Source organism: Leucopleurus acutus (genome assembly GCF_964270905.1).
Source record: "Leucopleurus acutus genome assembly, chromosome: 10".
Lineage (NCBI taxonomy): Eukaryota > Metazoa > Chordata > Mammalia > Artiodactyla > Delphinidae > Leucopleurus > Leucopleurus acutus.
The window spans coordinates 47,500,396-47,513,583 of NC_139153.1; positions in this window are offsets into that span (position 1 = coordinate 47,500,396).

The following is a 13,188-nucleotide window of genomic DNA, read 5'->3' on the forward strand; positions in this document are numbered from 1 at the left end:
GGGGTCCCAGTTTTTTCTGCAATGTTTGGCTAGAGTAGATTGGTTACTGTCTAACAGTTTTCTGTCTTGCTAGGATACCCCTTTCTGGTCCTTTGGCTGTAAAGAGCAGCTTTTTTTATAATATGTTTGTCTGTACCTATTGACATTTCCAAGTTGTTGGCTTCTTCACCTCCAAGTCTGGAATATATGAGGCAAAAAGACAACCCAGGAAACTCACCACCGTGTCATTCTTTGGCACCCAACGTCCCTAGCCAGTCTCCTTTCTTCTCTCCACTTTTCATATCTCTATCTCCATGATGTAGAGGTATAGAGATACAGATAAAGAGATCCTTACTGAACAATTTTAATAGTTCTAGTCATTTTCAAATGATGGTTTTGGATTTTGGAGGGTACCAGTCACATACTTTGAAAAGAACTATGTTTTCTTCTCTTCTTTTCCAAAATTTACACCTCACTTCCTATTCCATCACTGCCTTGCCCAAGACCAGCGGTGTAATGTGGAAGAGCAGTGACAATGACAGGCATCCATCCTTCTTGCTTCTGATCTTTCAGTGTTAAGTAGACTGTTTTGTAGGTTTCTGTTTATATCCTTTATCAATGTTTTCTCTGAACTTATTAAGAATTTTTATTAAGAATGGATGTGCAGTTTTATTAAATGCCTTTACTGAATGTACCAAGATGATCATGTGATTTTCTCCTCCGATCTATTAATAATAGAATTATAATAATAAATTTTTCTGATGTTGAGTCTTCCTTGCATTCATAGGACAAACACTGCTAGGTCATGGTGTATTACTCTTTTAAGACACTACTAATTTTTCTTTTTTCTTACTTTTTTTTTGTCAATACTAATTTTGATTGGTTACTGTATTTAGGATTTTTGTTCACGTATGCATTAGTAAGATTGTGCTTCTAATCCCTGCTATTCACCAAATGGATGACCTATTTTAGATGGGGCCTATGTTCTGCATACTGCCTTGGACCACTCCCTCTGGTCACTCAATTAAATACTACATTTCCTATTAAATATTAAATTTCTTTTTATTAAATGTCCTGTCTGACTTTCATAGGCACTTTGAGTTGCTGGTCCGTACTTTGCTATGTTAGTGCCATCCTATCCATTTTTGGTATCTAGGTTATACTAGGTTTGTAGAAGAAATTGAGAATCTTTACATATTTTCGACATTCCACAGCAGTCTAGCACAGGAATTAACATGTACTTTAAACTTTAAAGGTGTTAAAAGTGAGAAAAAAGAAGGAGTGAGTAGTAAAACCATCTGGTCCTGGGACCTGGTTGATGGGGTTGGAGGTGGAAGAGGTAAACTTTGACTACCTTTTCAATTTTCTTTTCCTATAGTTACTGGTCTTTTCAGGTTTCCTGCCTCTTACTGAGTCATTGTAGTCATTTATATGTTCCTAGAAAATCATTTTATTTCTATTTTCAAATTTAGTTTTTTAATCTATTGGAATTTGCCTATATATTCTCTAATAATTTTGAAATGAAATCCACATCTATAGTTATATCCTCTGTATTAGTCCTAATTTTATTTTGTTTACTTTTCTTTTTTTGTTCCCCCACAGTCTGGTCTCTTTGGTTGGTCTTTATAAACATCTTCTGGTCTTAATGATGAAACTGACTTGTTTGTGTTCTGTTTCATCAGTTTCTGTTTTTATCTTTATTGATTGCCTTTCTTCTACTTTGTTGAGCTCTTTTTATACAATTTCTTGAGATGATTGTTTAGTGCAGTTTTAATCTTTCTTGTTTTCCAAATGCACGTGAAACATGGAGTCCCTCTTTGATTTTGAGCTGAGTGCTGTCATGATCATTCATTGCTACGTGGTCTCCAATTTATTTTTATTTCTTTTTTTAAAATACATCTTTATTGGAGCGTATTGCTTCACAATGCTGTGCTCGTTTCTGTTGTACAACAAAGTGAATCAGCCATATGTATACATATATCCCCATTTCCCCTCCCTCTTGCGTCTCCCTCCCACCCTCCCTATCCCACCCCTCTAGGTGGTCGCAAAGCACCGAGCTGATCTCCCTGTGCTATGCGGCTGCTTCCCACTAGCTAGCTATTTTACATTCGGTAGTGTCTATATGTCGATGTTACTCTCACTTTGCCCCAACTTTCCCTTCCCCCGCTGCTTGATTTTCTTTTATAAATTAATTCTTGGGTTAGAGCTCCAAGAGGCCTGTACTCTTTCTCTTCCAGGAGTTTTATTGAGATTTTATTTGTGGCCAAATAATTGGTCAGATTTTTTAACTGCTCCATGAAAATTTAAACATACACTGTCTGTTAGTTGGGAACTGAGTTTAAATTTGAAATTCATCTAGCTTGATGATTGTGTATTCAAATCATCTGTATCCTTACCTATTTTTTTGGTCTACTTGATCTACCACTTTCTGAGAAGGACGTGCTAAAGTTTCCCACCATGATCATGGATTTAATAGTTTCTGCTTGCATTTCTAACCCTTGTTACATAATTCCATGCTGTGGTGTTCAGTGGTAAAGCTTTGTGACTATTATCTTCTAGATTGTATCTTTAATCCATGTAAAATAGTCCCTTTGCTTTTGACCTTGAATTCTATTTTTATCTAATATTAGAATTTGTAACCTACCCTTCCCACGAGACAAAATCTTGAGCAAATTTTTACCTGTTTTTAGCTTCCAAGGACTCTTTCTTGCTCTCAATGGCTCCATTTTCACAACAGCCTACTCTGGGTTTTCTCAGTGCCGTATCCCTCTGAAGATGACAATAGTGTGTGTGTGTGTGTGTGTGTGTGTGTGTTCTATTCTCTGCATTGGAGTCCAGTTCAGGTTGTTTTCGTCTTTCTCTATTATGGAAAATATTTCCTCAAATGTCTCCTAGTTCTTTAATATGCAGAAAGTTGTGGATTGGTGTTGGTAACCGTCACGTGTTTCCTCAGCAGTCATATGCTTGGTTTCCACTGCAGATCCCTCTTCTGAATGGGAGGGATGGCTAAGACCGAAAGTCAGTTTGTGGGGGGCGTAACAGCAGATTTCCCTTTAAGGCATTTAGGAAGAGAGCAGGCAGGCCAGCTGGGAACCCTCATGGGGCCCCGCAGGAAGCTTTGCCCTGAGGTGAAGCAGTTTCCCATAGCTGACTTCTGTGCAGCTCATGTTTCTATTTTCCTCTCCTTACCCTCGACTCTGCCTGCTGAGGAGCTTCGTACTCCCTACCTGATGTTCTAGACTCAGAATCCAGGAGGATGGCCCCTACCCTGGCCAATTCCCAGCCTTCTTTAAGAGCTACGTTCACAACACACTGCATCCAGCCTTCTACACACTAGGGGAAGGGGGAGGAAATGTTGGTCCAGGTTATTTAGAGCCTATCTTGTAACTCATTTCCCTCCTAAGTGCCCCCGTGGTCTGCCCTCTCCCTGAATTTGGAGGGGTTCAACACAGCCTTGAGAAGACTCCACCAAGCCTGCTGCTGTGCTGGGCTTGTTTGAGGTAGCAGTTTTCCCCACTCCAGGTTTTCTATCAACCTGTCCCACCTACCAGTATGTCTGTGTCACTGATGGTGCCCTTTCAGTGCTACTGAGGATTGATTTTCCTTCTTGCTGAGGGGAAGAAAACATATGTGCTCAGTCTGCCATCTTGAACCAGAAATCTAAAAGAGGGTTTATTTAGGATGCCACAAACAGGTAGCTTGTTTTTTTTCTTTAATGGCTTGTTGGGGTTTTTTTTAAATTTTATTGAAGTATAGTTGATTTACAGTGCTGTGTTGATTCCTGTTGTACAGCAAAGTGACTCAGTTTTTTATATATATATATATATATATATATATATTTTTATATATATATACACACACACACACATACACACACACGTATATATATATACTTTTGCATATTCTTTCCAGTATGGTTTATCACAGGATATTAAATATAGTTCCCTGTGCTATACAGGAGGACCTTGTTGTTCATCCATTTTATATACAGTAGTTTGCATCTGCTAATCCCAAACTCCCAGTCCATCCCTCCCCCACTCCCCCTTGGCAACCACAAGTCTGTTCTCTATGTCTGCGAGTCAAACAGGTAGCTTTTTGAGTGAGGAAAACAAATCACTTAAAATATCCTTTCTATAAAGAATTCCAAAATAGACATCCCTTTTCCTGTACTTAAAAGTCAAATAAGTAAAAGGCAAGAATACGAGTAGTGTTTTTGTCTGCAGCCAGAATGAAGGGGTGCGTACTACTGCCCGACAAGGCTGGAGCCGGGGCTGTGTTTGTATTGGCAGCGTCGGTCATGTAGGCTAGCTGCCTCTATTAAAATGTAACTATTAGCAAATGAAATTAAATACTTCAGTTGCCTAGTAACTAATCCAATTTGAGAAAGAAGCAAAAATAGAATACATAAATTTAGAACTTTTAGGCCGTGTGCCAGGCAAAATATTCTTGCTTGTATCCTTTTGATCATCTGCCATTTGAATGGAAGAAAGGATGTTTTAGTGTCAGATCCGCAACATTTGTGTTGACCTTGCTTGCTAAAAGGGAATATCCCTTGATGACTAGACAGAAATGAGAGGTAGGGTGGCTTCCCAAAGACATCCAGCCCCACTAGCTCCGGAAATTGCCAGGTAGGGGCAGGGGCAGGAAGACGCTTTGAGTGACTACTAGGAATTTTTTTTTTTTTTTACTTACATCACATAATGCCCTTCCTTTTTAATTAAGCCACACGATACTAAGGGGAAAAATGTATAAACCATCTGTTTTATCTATTTCCATATAAAAGTAAAATATATTTCCTCCCAGAGCAGCTTTTCAACAAGATGGAAAATTAAGAAACAGTTTAAGATTGTGTAGTACATGAAGTAATTACTGGGGTTATATAATATTGGAGTTTAAAGAAATACCGTGATAAATCAATTGACGTTCAATGTGATGTCAGTTACTTCAGGTATGACGTTTTTCCGCCTCCTTGAAAAAATTGAGAAGAAACGCCCCACAGTTGCCTGTATTTACAGATGACATATTTCCAAAGAGAAGGTGAAAAAGAAAATGAAAAATTATTCCCTCCAAAATAAAATAATTTAAAACTTAAGAAAGAGTTGTAAGAATAGTACAATGAATTCTATATAGTCTGGACCCAGATTAGTAGTTGCTTTATCACTTTTCTCCCTCCCTCTCTCTCTTACACACACACACACACATACACACACACACACACTCACAGACATTTATATATGCACACACATATACACGTACTTATATACACAGACATTTTTCTCCTAAACGATTTGAGAGTTAGTTTCTCTTTAAATATTTCAGCTTGTATTTCCTGACAACATAATCAAATACAATATCCAATTCAGGAGATTTAACATTGATATAATAGTATTGTATTGATGCTGCTGTATTAGTACTGTGTTGATTGCATTGACGGAGTATCACAGTCCATGTTCAGATTTTGCCATCTGTCTCAATACTATCCTTGAAAGCAATTTCTTTTTCAGAGCATCCAGGATCCAGTCCAGTAGTGCCCATTGCATTTGGGTGTCATGTCTCTTTGCTCTTATGTAATCTGAAACAGCTCCTCAGCCTTTCTTTTGTCACATTTGACACATTAAGAGAGAACAGAGAATGTCCCTCATTTGGGGTTTTTCTGATGTTTCCTCATGATTGGATGAGGACATATTTTTCCATCATTAATTGCGATACTCTTTTAAATAGTCTAAATTCGTAAGAGGATCATGCAGTGGAAGATGGTTAGCAAACCTCAGAGCCCTGTCACCCCAAATTGTGGCTGGGTCGACCGTGGCTTGTGGTTGGGCGTGGCTGGCAGCCCTGCCATGTGCCAAGGGCTCTGACCTCAGCCCTCTGGCGTGTCCCCACTCAGCACACAGTAGGCATTTCCTAACAAAGTATCCAGGGACTCATTCCAAAATAGGAAAGCAACCCTTTCAGCCCCAAACCTATTTTTTTCCCTCCCCTTTCTAAGTGTTTTAGAGATGTAAGAGCTCATGAAAGAAAAGGCCACATACATGACCAAAAGTATCTCAGCTAGGTAATGTTCTTCTATTACTAGTAGTTATCAGCAAGTTAAGTTTTTAAACTGATAACCAACTTTAGCTGCTTAACTATAGAAAGGTTGGCTGATAAATGGAAGGGCTGGGAATCACAAGCAGACATCACTGGCAAAGCAGAGAAACCAGTGAATAAGACTTACAAGGGATGTTCCCATTCAGGCCAGTGAATTAAATCTATAGCCTACTTGTCTGCAAGTCAAAACTTACGCCACACCCAGGTTTTGAATGATGGGTTAGGTTAAGAGAAATTTTTGTGGGAAATACGTGACATGCGTGTGAGAGTTTATGTTTACCCGTGGTCGGATCTGGAAGAAGAAATAGGCAAAGGTCTGTTTCTTGTCCTTGAAACTGAAGAGGTTCATGTCTGAGTCCTCCAGGGCCTTCACTGGGGTGGGCCAGTTTCACCCACACCCAAAGGCACACGCACATTCTAAATCCTGGACAGAATCACACGGTTCTTCTGGGCTTTGCTATGTGACTCTTTGCTTGGTGCCTCACCTTCGTTGTTTTCTACAACTCTTTCCCTTCCTGTTTTTCTGCACTTATTTCCGGTCTTAAAAATGCAGACTGGAAGCATCACAGCAATTGTCCCTAGGCCGTGATACCCGGGTCTTGAGGGTTTTAACCATGGCAACTTGGTGCCTCTCCTTGATTTATAGCTCTTAGCTTAATTAATTCAGAGCTTAGGTTCTCCCCTGCTCTCCTTCGGCTTCCATGAGACTCTCCTGTACTGCTTCCTCAGCCCCGCTCTGTGCAAAGCCAGGGGGAGTGCAAAGATCAAAGGGAGCGTGGTCAGCTCTGTGGAACAGTACCGCTGCCTCTCATTCATTCATTCATTCAACAAGCACGCTTTGAGCATCTACTCTAGGCCAGGCACTGCTCTTGGAGCTGGAGATAGAGGTGACAGGTCTGACCAGATTCCCACCCTCACGGGGCTTATGCTCCAGCGGAGAGTCACGTGATGTACTAGTAAATAAAGCCAGGAAGACGTAGTTCCAGATGGCAGGAAGCACCATGATGGGAATCAAACAGGCCAGTATGAAAGGCGGTGGGAAATGGGGAGGGTGATCACCCGGCTTCCCCAGTCGTCGTCGCAGTTGGATGCCCTCATCTTACAGGCAGGGGTCAAGGAACTGGACAAGACTCCATTTGATTATCTGCGGAATTACCTTCCTGAAGAAAAAGACTTTCCGTTTGTTCCAAGGGAAGCTAATAGAGCATTATTATTTGTTTAATGTACTTCTTTTTTTTTTTTTTTTTGCCGCACGCGGGCCTCTCACTGTTGTGGCCTCTCCCGTTGCGGAGCACAGGCTCCGGACACGCAGGCTCAGCGGCCATGGCTCACGGGCCCAGCCGCTCCGCAGCACGTGGGATCTTCCCGGACCGGGGCACGAACCCGTGTCCCCTGCATCGGCAGGCGGACTCTCAACCACTGCGCCACCAGGGAAGCCCTAATGTACTTTTTATATGACAAAGAATCAAAGCTATGGACAACAAATTTAGTAGAATAAGCGTTGTCTTGCTTATGCTTTCTAGACACGATGTGACTATACCACATGGTTAATTCCAGTGATTCTCTGTGACTCTTAGCAAGTAATTACCATTCCATTCACATCTGCCCTTAAAAACAGGCCATATGCAAGTCTCTCTTATAGTATTTATCTTGCAAATCCAAAGGTAACAGACTGAAATGATGACTTAAAGCAGGGTGGGTGTTATTCTTCTCAGATCTTTTCAAAAGGTCACATCTTTGAGCTGCAAAGGTATGAATTTTTCAGGTGCATCATAGTAACCTGGATGGGGCATGAGAGGAAAGAAGGGCTGGATCTGTTCAGGGCGTGACTGGTACCAAGCCTCCAAGCCCTCATAACAAAATGGATTCTTCTCTTGGGGTGTCAGCCTGCGATAGTCGCGTTATGAATTCAGCAGCGAGCAGCTCTATCTTGTCTATGATGGAAGAGCACACACACTCTGCAAAAAACGTATATGCTTTCACCAAAACTTGACCGAAGATGCTTACTTGGGGGCGAGGTAGCAAGGCAGGTCTGATGCCTGTGGTGGGATAGGACCACGGCATCCAGGCCACAGGCTTTCACCCAGGTGGGCGGCTTCTCCATCACTCTGAAGTGGTTTCCCCTGGTGCCGCTCCTCCCCGCCGCCCCACGCACACACCTCGGGATTCCTGTGGTCTTCACTCCATCACGAGAACCGCGCGGGCAGCCCTGGCCGGACCCACCCAGGGCTCACAGTTTGAAGGGATGGGGGAGCGCCCTCCAGGGGAGCACTGGCTGAGGCCTTGACGCCTGTACCTTCCCTGGGGGAGAACATGAAGCACCTGTCTCCTCTCCTTTCCTCTGCTCTGATCGCCTGATTCCCCAAATCCTGGAAACGGCAAAGGCCCAATGAAAGGGCTGAAATGAACACCTCTGATGTATTTCCAGCCAAGGTGGAGGACAACAGAGGCCTCCCTGGAGAGACCATGGCCCGCATAACCCTCACCAAGGTCAACAAAGCAAGGCCAAAATGTCAAACTTCCTGCCTGGGGGAGCTTGTGACACGTCAAAGCTTGGAAATCCAAAGTTCTTCCAAAAGCAGAACTCCGGAATGGCCCAGGGCACAGATTTCATCACAGTAAAACACATAAGACAGGATTTCTCCACCCCACCCATGCTCTGGCAGCACCAGTTGGCACCATCAGTAGACCCCTGAGCAAAGAAGGCATAAAATGGGCAAAGCCCAGGTGTCCCTGCGGTCCCCTGCTGACCTATAATAGCCCCCCACCCTCTGTGCCATACGTCTGCCATCATTTCTCTTTGCCCTGGGTCCCTGGGTCTGAACTTGGCCAGCCACAGCAATAGAAAATGTGGACCACTCACCTTGTGCCTTACCCCGAGAACAGCCTCCTCATCTAGAAAGAGACCCGAAAAAGGAGGAAAAATAAACAGGCTTCCACACCTGAGAGACTTTAATTACTTTTATTTTTCAATACCGTGCGAAATTACCATGAACGATAAAAGTGTAAACTTGAGGGTCCCCAGAAAACGCGCTAGCATGGCAAGCACTGTACGTACACTGTTGCATTCGGCAACCGTCGGATGCAGCAGGGGGAATCAGGGTCCCTTGGTAATTATGCGCATCCCTTAGCATGGCATCCATTCTTTGTCAGAGGCGTTTGGTGACAGTCTCTCTCCGGAGAAGCACACAGCCTTGTGGTCTGCAGCTACGTGGCCACAGGGTAGCACGCCGAGGGAGATGCCACCGATAACACCCTATTAAAGGCAGGGTTTGTTGGGTTTTTGTTGTTGTTGTTTTTAATCTCAGATGCTGGTTGCAGAGGCACAGAATGTTGATTACAGTTTTACAGGCACTGCTAACAAAAGCTGCACTCGCCAAGGAAAATTCAGTGTTAAGGTTTCGTGGATGATGATGGCGGGGTAGGGGCAGGTAAGCTGTAGAAGGTAGGGAAGGATGGGGGAAGTGTCGTTGCCGTTCCTTTAGCAGAGGAAGATGGGGGCAGGCCATAAACATAGCTTCACTCCCAAGCCGGCAATTCTTACACTTAATATGTTTTGTCAGGCAAGTCTTCAATACAGATTAAAATGAAATGCCAAGTAATTTCCACCTCTCGGCCGCTCATGTCTGCGAACAATGGAGAGTGTTTTGATGAATGTCAGTTAATGGCACTTGCACGCTTGTAGATTTAGTCCCAGCAGCAAGCACTAGGGATGGGGGAAGGGTGGGAGGCTCTGTGTGTGTGGAGAGGGCTGGGGAAGTGTTCCGTAATCCCTTCCCGACGGATTCGGTTCACGACAACCCAAATTGAAAGTAAACCCAAAACAAAATCAGGCTGCCACGTTGAGGTGACCTGTTCTCGCTAATTAGGCTCAAAGCAGCCTCCACCTGGAGGAGGGTTTCTTTGCATGTAGGTTGCATTGTCGAGCAGATGCAATTTCCGTGGAAGGAAAGTGAGCAGCTGCGCTGCGGCGTCTAAGGCTGCGGTTCAGCTGGGATGTTGAAACCGAGTCTCAGTAGCTGTACTTTTAGAGTCTGTCCCCTTCCCGCTGGGTTCCATCCCGACAGAAACCAGACACTGCTAACCCACAGGCCGAGCTGTGATTTCTCATTTCCCCGTACATCCCTGCCTTTGCAACTTTGCATTGTAAACTCCCAGTGTGGGATGTATCAGAAGAGCAGGATAAAGACAGAAGCACCGGCAGAATTCTGTCCCCCAAGGATTTAAATCCTCACCTTCCTCATGACTGACATATGCCGTGTCCTTAGTTCTCATCTGTTCTTCAGCCTGATTGGGAGGATTTAGTTTCTGCTAATTCTCTCATTGTTTGGCATAGGAGCTTAACTGGAAGTTGCTGACTAATTTTACGGTTGTGTAGGTAACAATTAACACTCTGTCCAGCAATCATCGTGAAGGAAGCCTCCGTGTTCAAAGTCTAGTAGATTAAATTGGTTTTCCCTTCAAGTACCAAGGACCAGGCTGTTAACTTGACTTGGGTGCTTACCTGTGTTTTGCTTGTTTTTTTGAATCACTGGTTACCAAATGGTTTTGTGTCCAAGGCAGTTTTTTTAAGACATTGAATCAGAAGGAAACTCTTGCAGGAATGCTTAGGACATGTGCGAAAATTCTCTTCCTGTGACCAGAGTGAGAGTCCCAAGGGCAGAGAGAATAAAAGCTGAGGTGTGTTGGGCTCAACTGTTCTCACTGTTAGTTAGTAACATTTGTACCCCATACTTACCTAGTTTGATCCCTACAACAGCCCTCTGAAGGGGTTACCATCCTCATTATATGATGAGGAGACTGAACTCTCATGGTTTTCCCAAGACACCACACAGTGAAGACACCACACAGTGAAGAACCACACGTACGGGGTCTGTCTGACCTAAAGTCCCACCAGCTCTCTCACCAAAGCCTTATCTTTGAGAAATTTTCCAAATATTTGGAACTATTTCCAACAATTTTCAAATAATTATTTAGAATTGAATAGAATTGAAGTTACTTGCTAAGAGATGATTGGAGAAAGAAGTCGTTCTCATTACACTTATATACTGGTGTTGAATTGTTCTAAAAAATTTTTTAACTTAGTGTCCTTTTTGGTCAGTAATTAGTCTGAAAGCATCTAACATGGCGGCCGAGAGCCCGAGACTGAGTCTGTTCGACAGACGATTGCTTTGCATCTAGAAGTTCATGCACTTCCTCGTGTACATTTCAGAAGCAGCATGAGTTTCTCAACTCTTAGATAATCTGAAAGATCCATGTTGCTGCCAATTCTAGGCTTTTCAAAGCTAACATTTAAGGAGGTGCTTCGAAAGTAGGAGTAAAATTGGAATGGCTTGAGTTGGTCTCCCTTCTGCATCCTGGGAATTTGGAAAAGCAATAGAGAGTAGGCAACCTGCCAGTCTGTGAGAAGAGGCAGAGCGACACTTCCTGCCAGCGTCTGGGGGCTGGAGGACCATGGCCAGAGCACAAGTCATATCCCCCCAGACTGGCCCAGAAGCCCACTCTCTCTTCTCACCTCACCTCACCCCCCTCCACCATCCAGCTTTGTGGTCTTGTCATCTGGGGAGGACAGAACCAACCTCCCTGCCTTGTCATCACTGCCATTGGGAGCACATATGGATGTCGGGGAAGCACGTGGGTGAGACCCAGTCTCCACTTCCTGATCCATAAGAGGGGGCGATACCTCCCTCCCTGGGTTACTGGGAGGCTTGGACAGGAAATGTGTGGAGCCACTGGGCCACCCGGCACAGTCAGGCTTGGTGAAAAGTGGTTACGGCCACAGAAGCATTTCCAGAAGCCCGCAGCTGGTCCAGAACATCGCTACCTTCCTCAGCAGACCTGAGCTCACAGTCTGTCTCTGATAACAATTCCAGGTCTTCGGCATCTGGAGGGAGTACCGAGGTGGGAGTTTTACAGTAAATATTGAAACCCCGCAAAGCAGCCCTGTCTGGCCAGAGAGCTTCTGGGCATTTCCTAAGACTCAGTCTTCTGGGACTTCTTCCTGATCGAAAGGATTCTTCAATTTCAAAATCAAAGTAAAATCTCTGGCAAAAAACACCGAAATCGAGTTGAGCATCTCTGTCAGCAAATTCCGCTTCCCAGAGAACTGTCTCTACAGGCAGAAACACAGGTGCTAAGTGGGGGAGCAGAAAGATTTGGGGCCCAGGAGTCCTGCCTCAGCCTAGACCTTCAGGAGGTGGACAGGGTAGCGTCTAGTCCCCAGAGCACGGCCGCCAGAGCACAGACGTGGGGAGAGGCCAGAAGGGGCGTTCCTCCAAAAGAAGCGCAAGATTTTGCTAATTTAGAAAACCTGAAGAACACAGGTAGGAATGGATTCTAAGGAAATTAGCTTAAGGAGGATGGAATGTGTTCGCTCAAGCAGCTGGAAGTGGCTCTAAGAGATTGCTTTGTTGGTTGGCTGAAAGTTGGCCTTCATGGTTCTACATTCAGTGGGGCTCTAGAATGTCCCTGGCATAGCATAGAAGGAAGGCATCCAAGGCTTAGCGAGGTCGGCAGGTTGGAATGCATTTATCATATGTTCCCTGCACACCCACTTCCTCACCTTGTCCCCAAAACAGGCTCGGAAGACACCCCCTGCTCAGGCCCTGTGAAACACGTTACTGAGGGGGCACCAGCCACTCCTACTCCAAAGAGCTCTGGGGAGGCTGAACTCTGTAGGCTGGGCATGCCAGGGGAATGCAGCCATTGAGATGTTTCAGTAGGGATGATGGGGTCACTGCGTGGCAGGAGACACGGACAGGGATGTTACTGAACCAGAGCTTGGGTCCACTCACGTGCACGCAGTAAATCCTACCTACTGACACGCGGTTTGCTGGGAGAAAGTGCAGCGTTTCTTGTAAGGCTCCAGACGAGGAGCCTGGGACAGTTAATGCGCGAGAAGCCCGAACTCCCCGATGGGTTTCAGCAGAGCCTTTTTGAAGGCCAGGCGAGGGAGGGGAGTCCCAGGATATGTGATCAGCTCATGCACGAGTCTCTGATTGGTTGATGGTGAGGTGACGTAAAAAGGCACTAAGCTGTTGCACATATTTCCTGGTTTCTGCCAGGCTCCGGAGGGGATGTGTTCATTTCTTCCATTTCACGAGGGTTTCCGCATCTGCA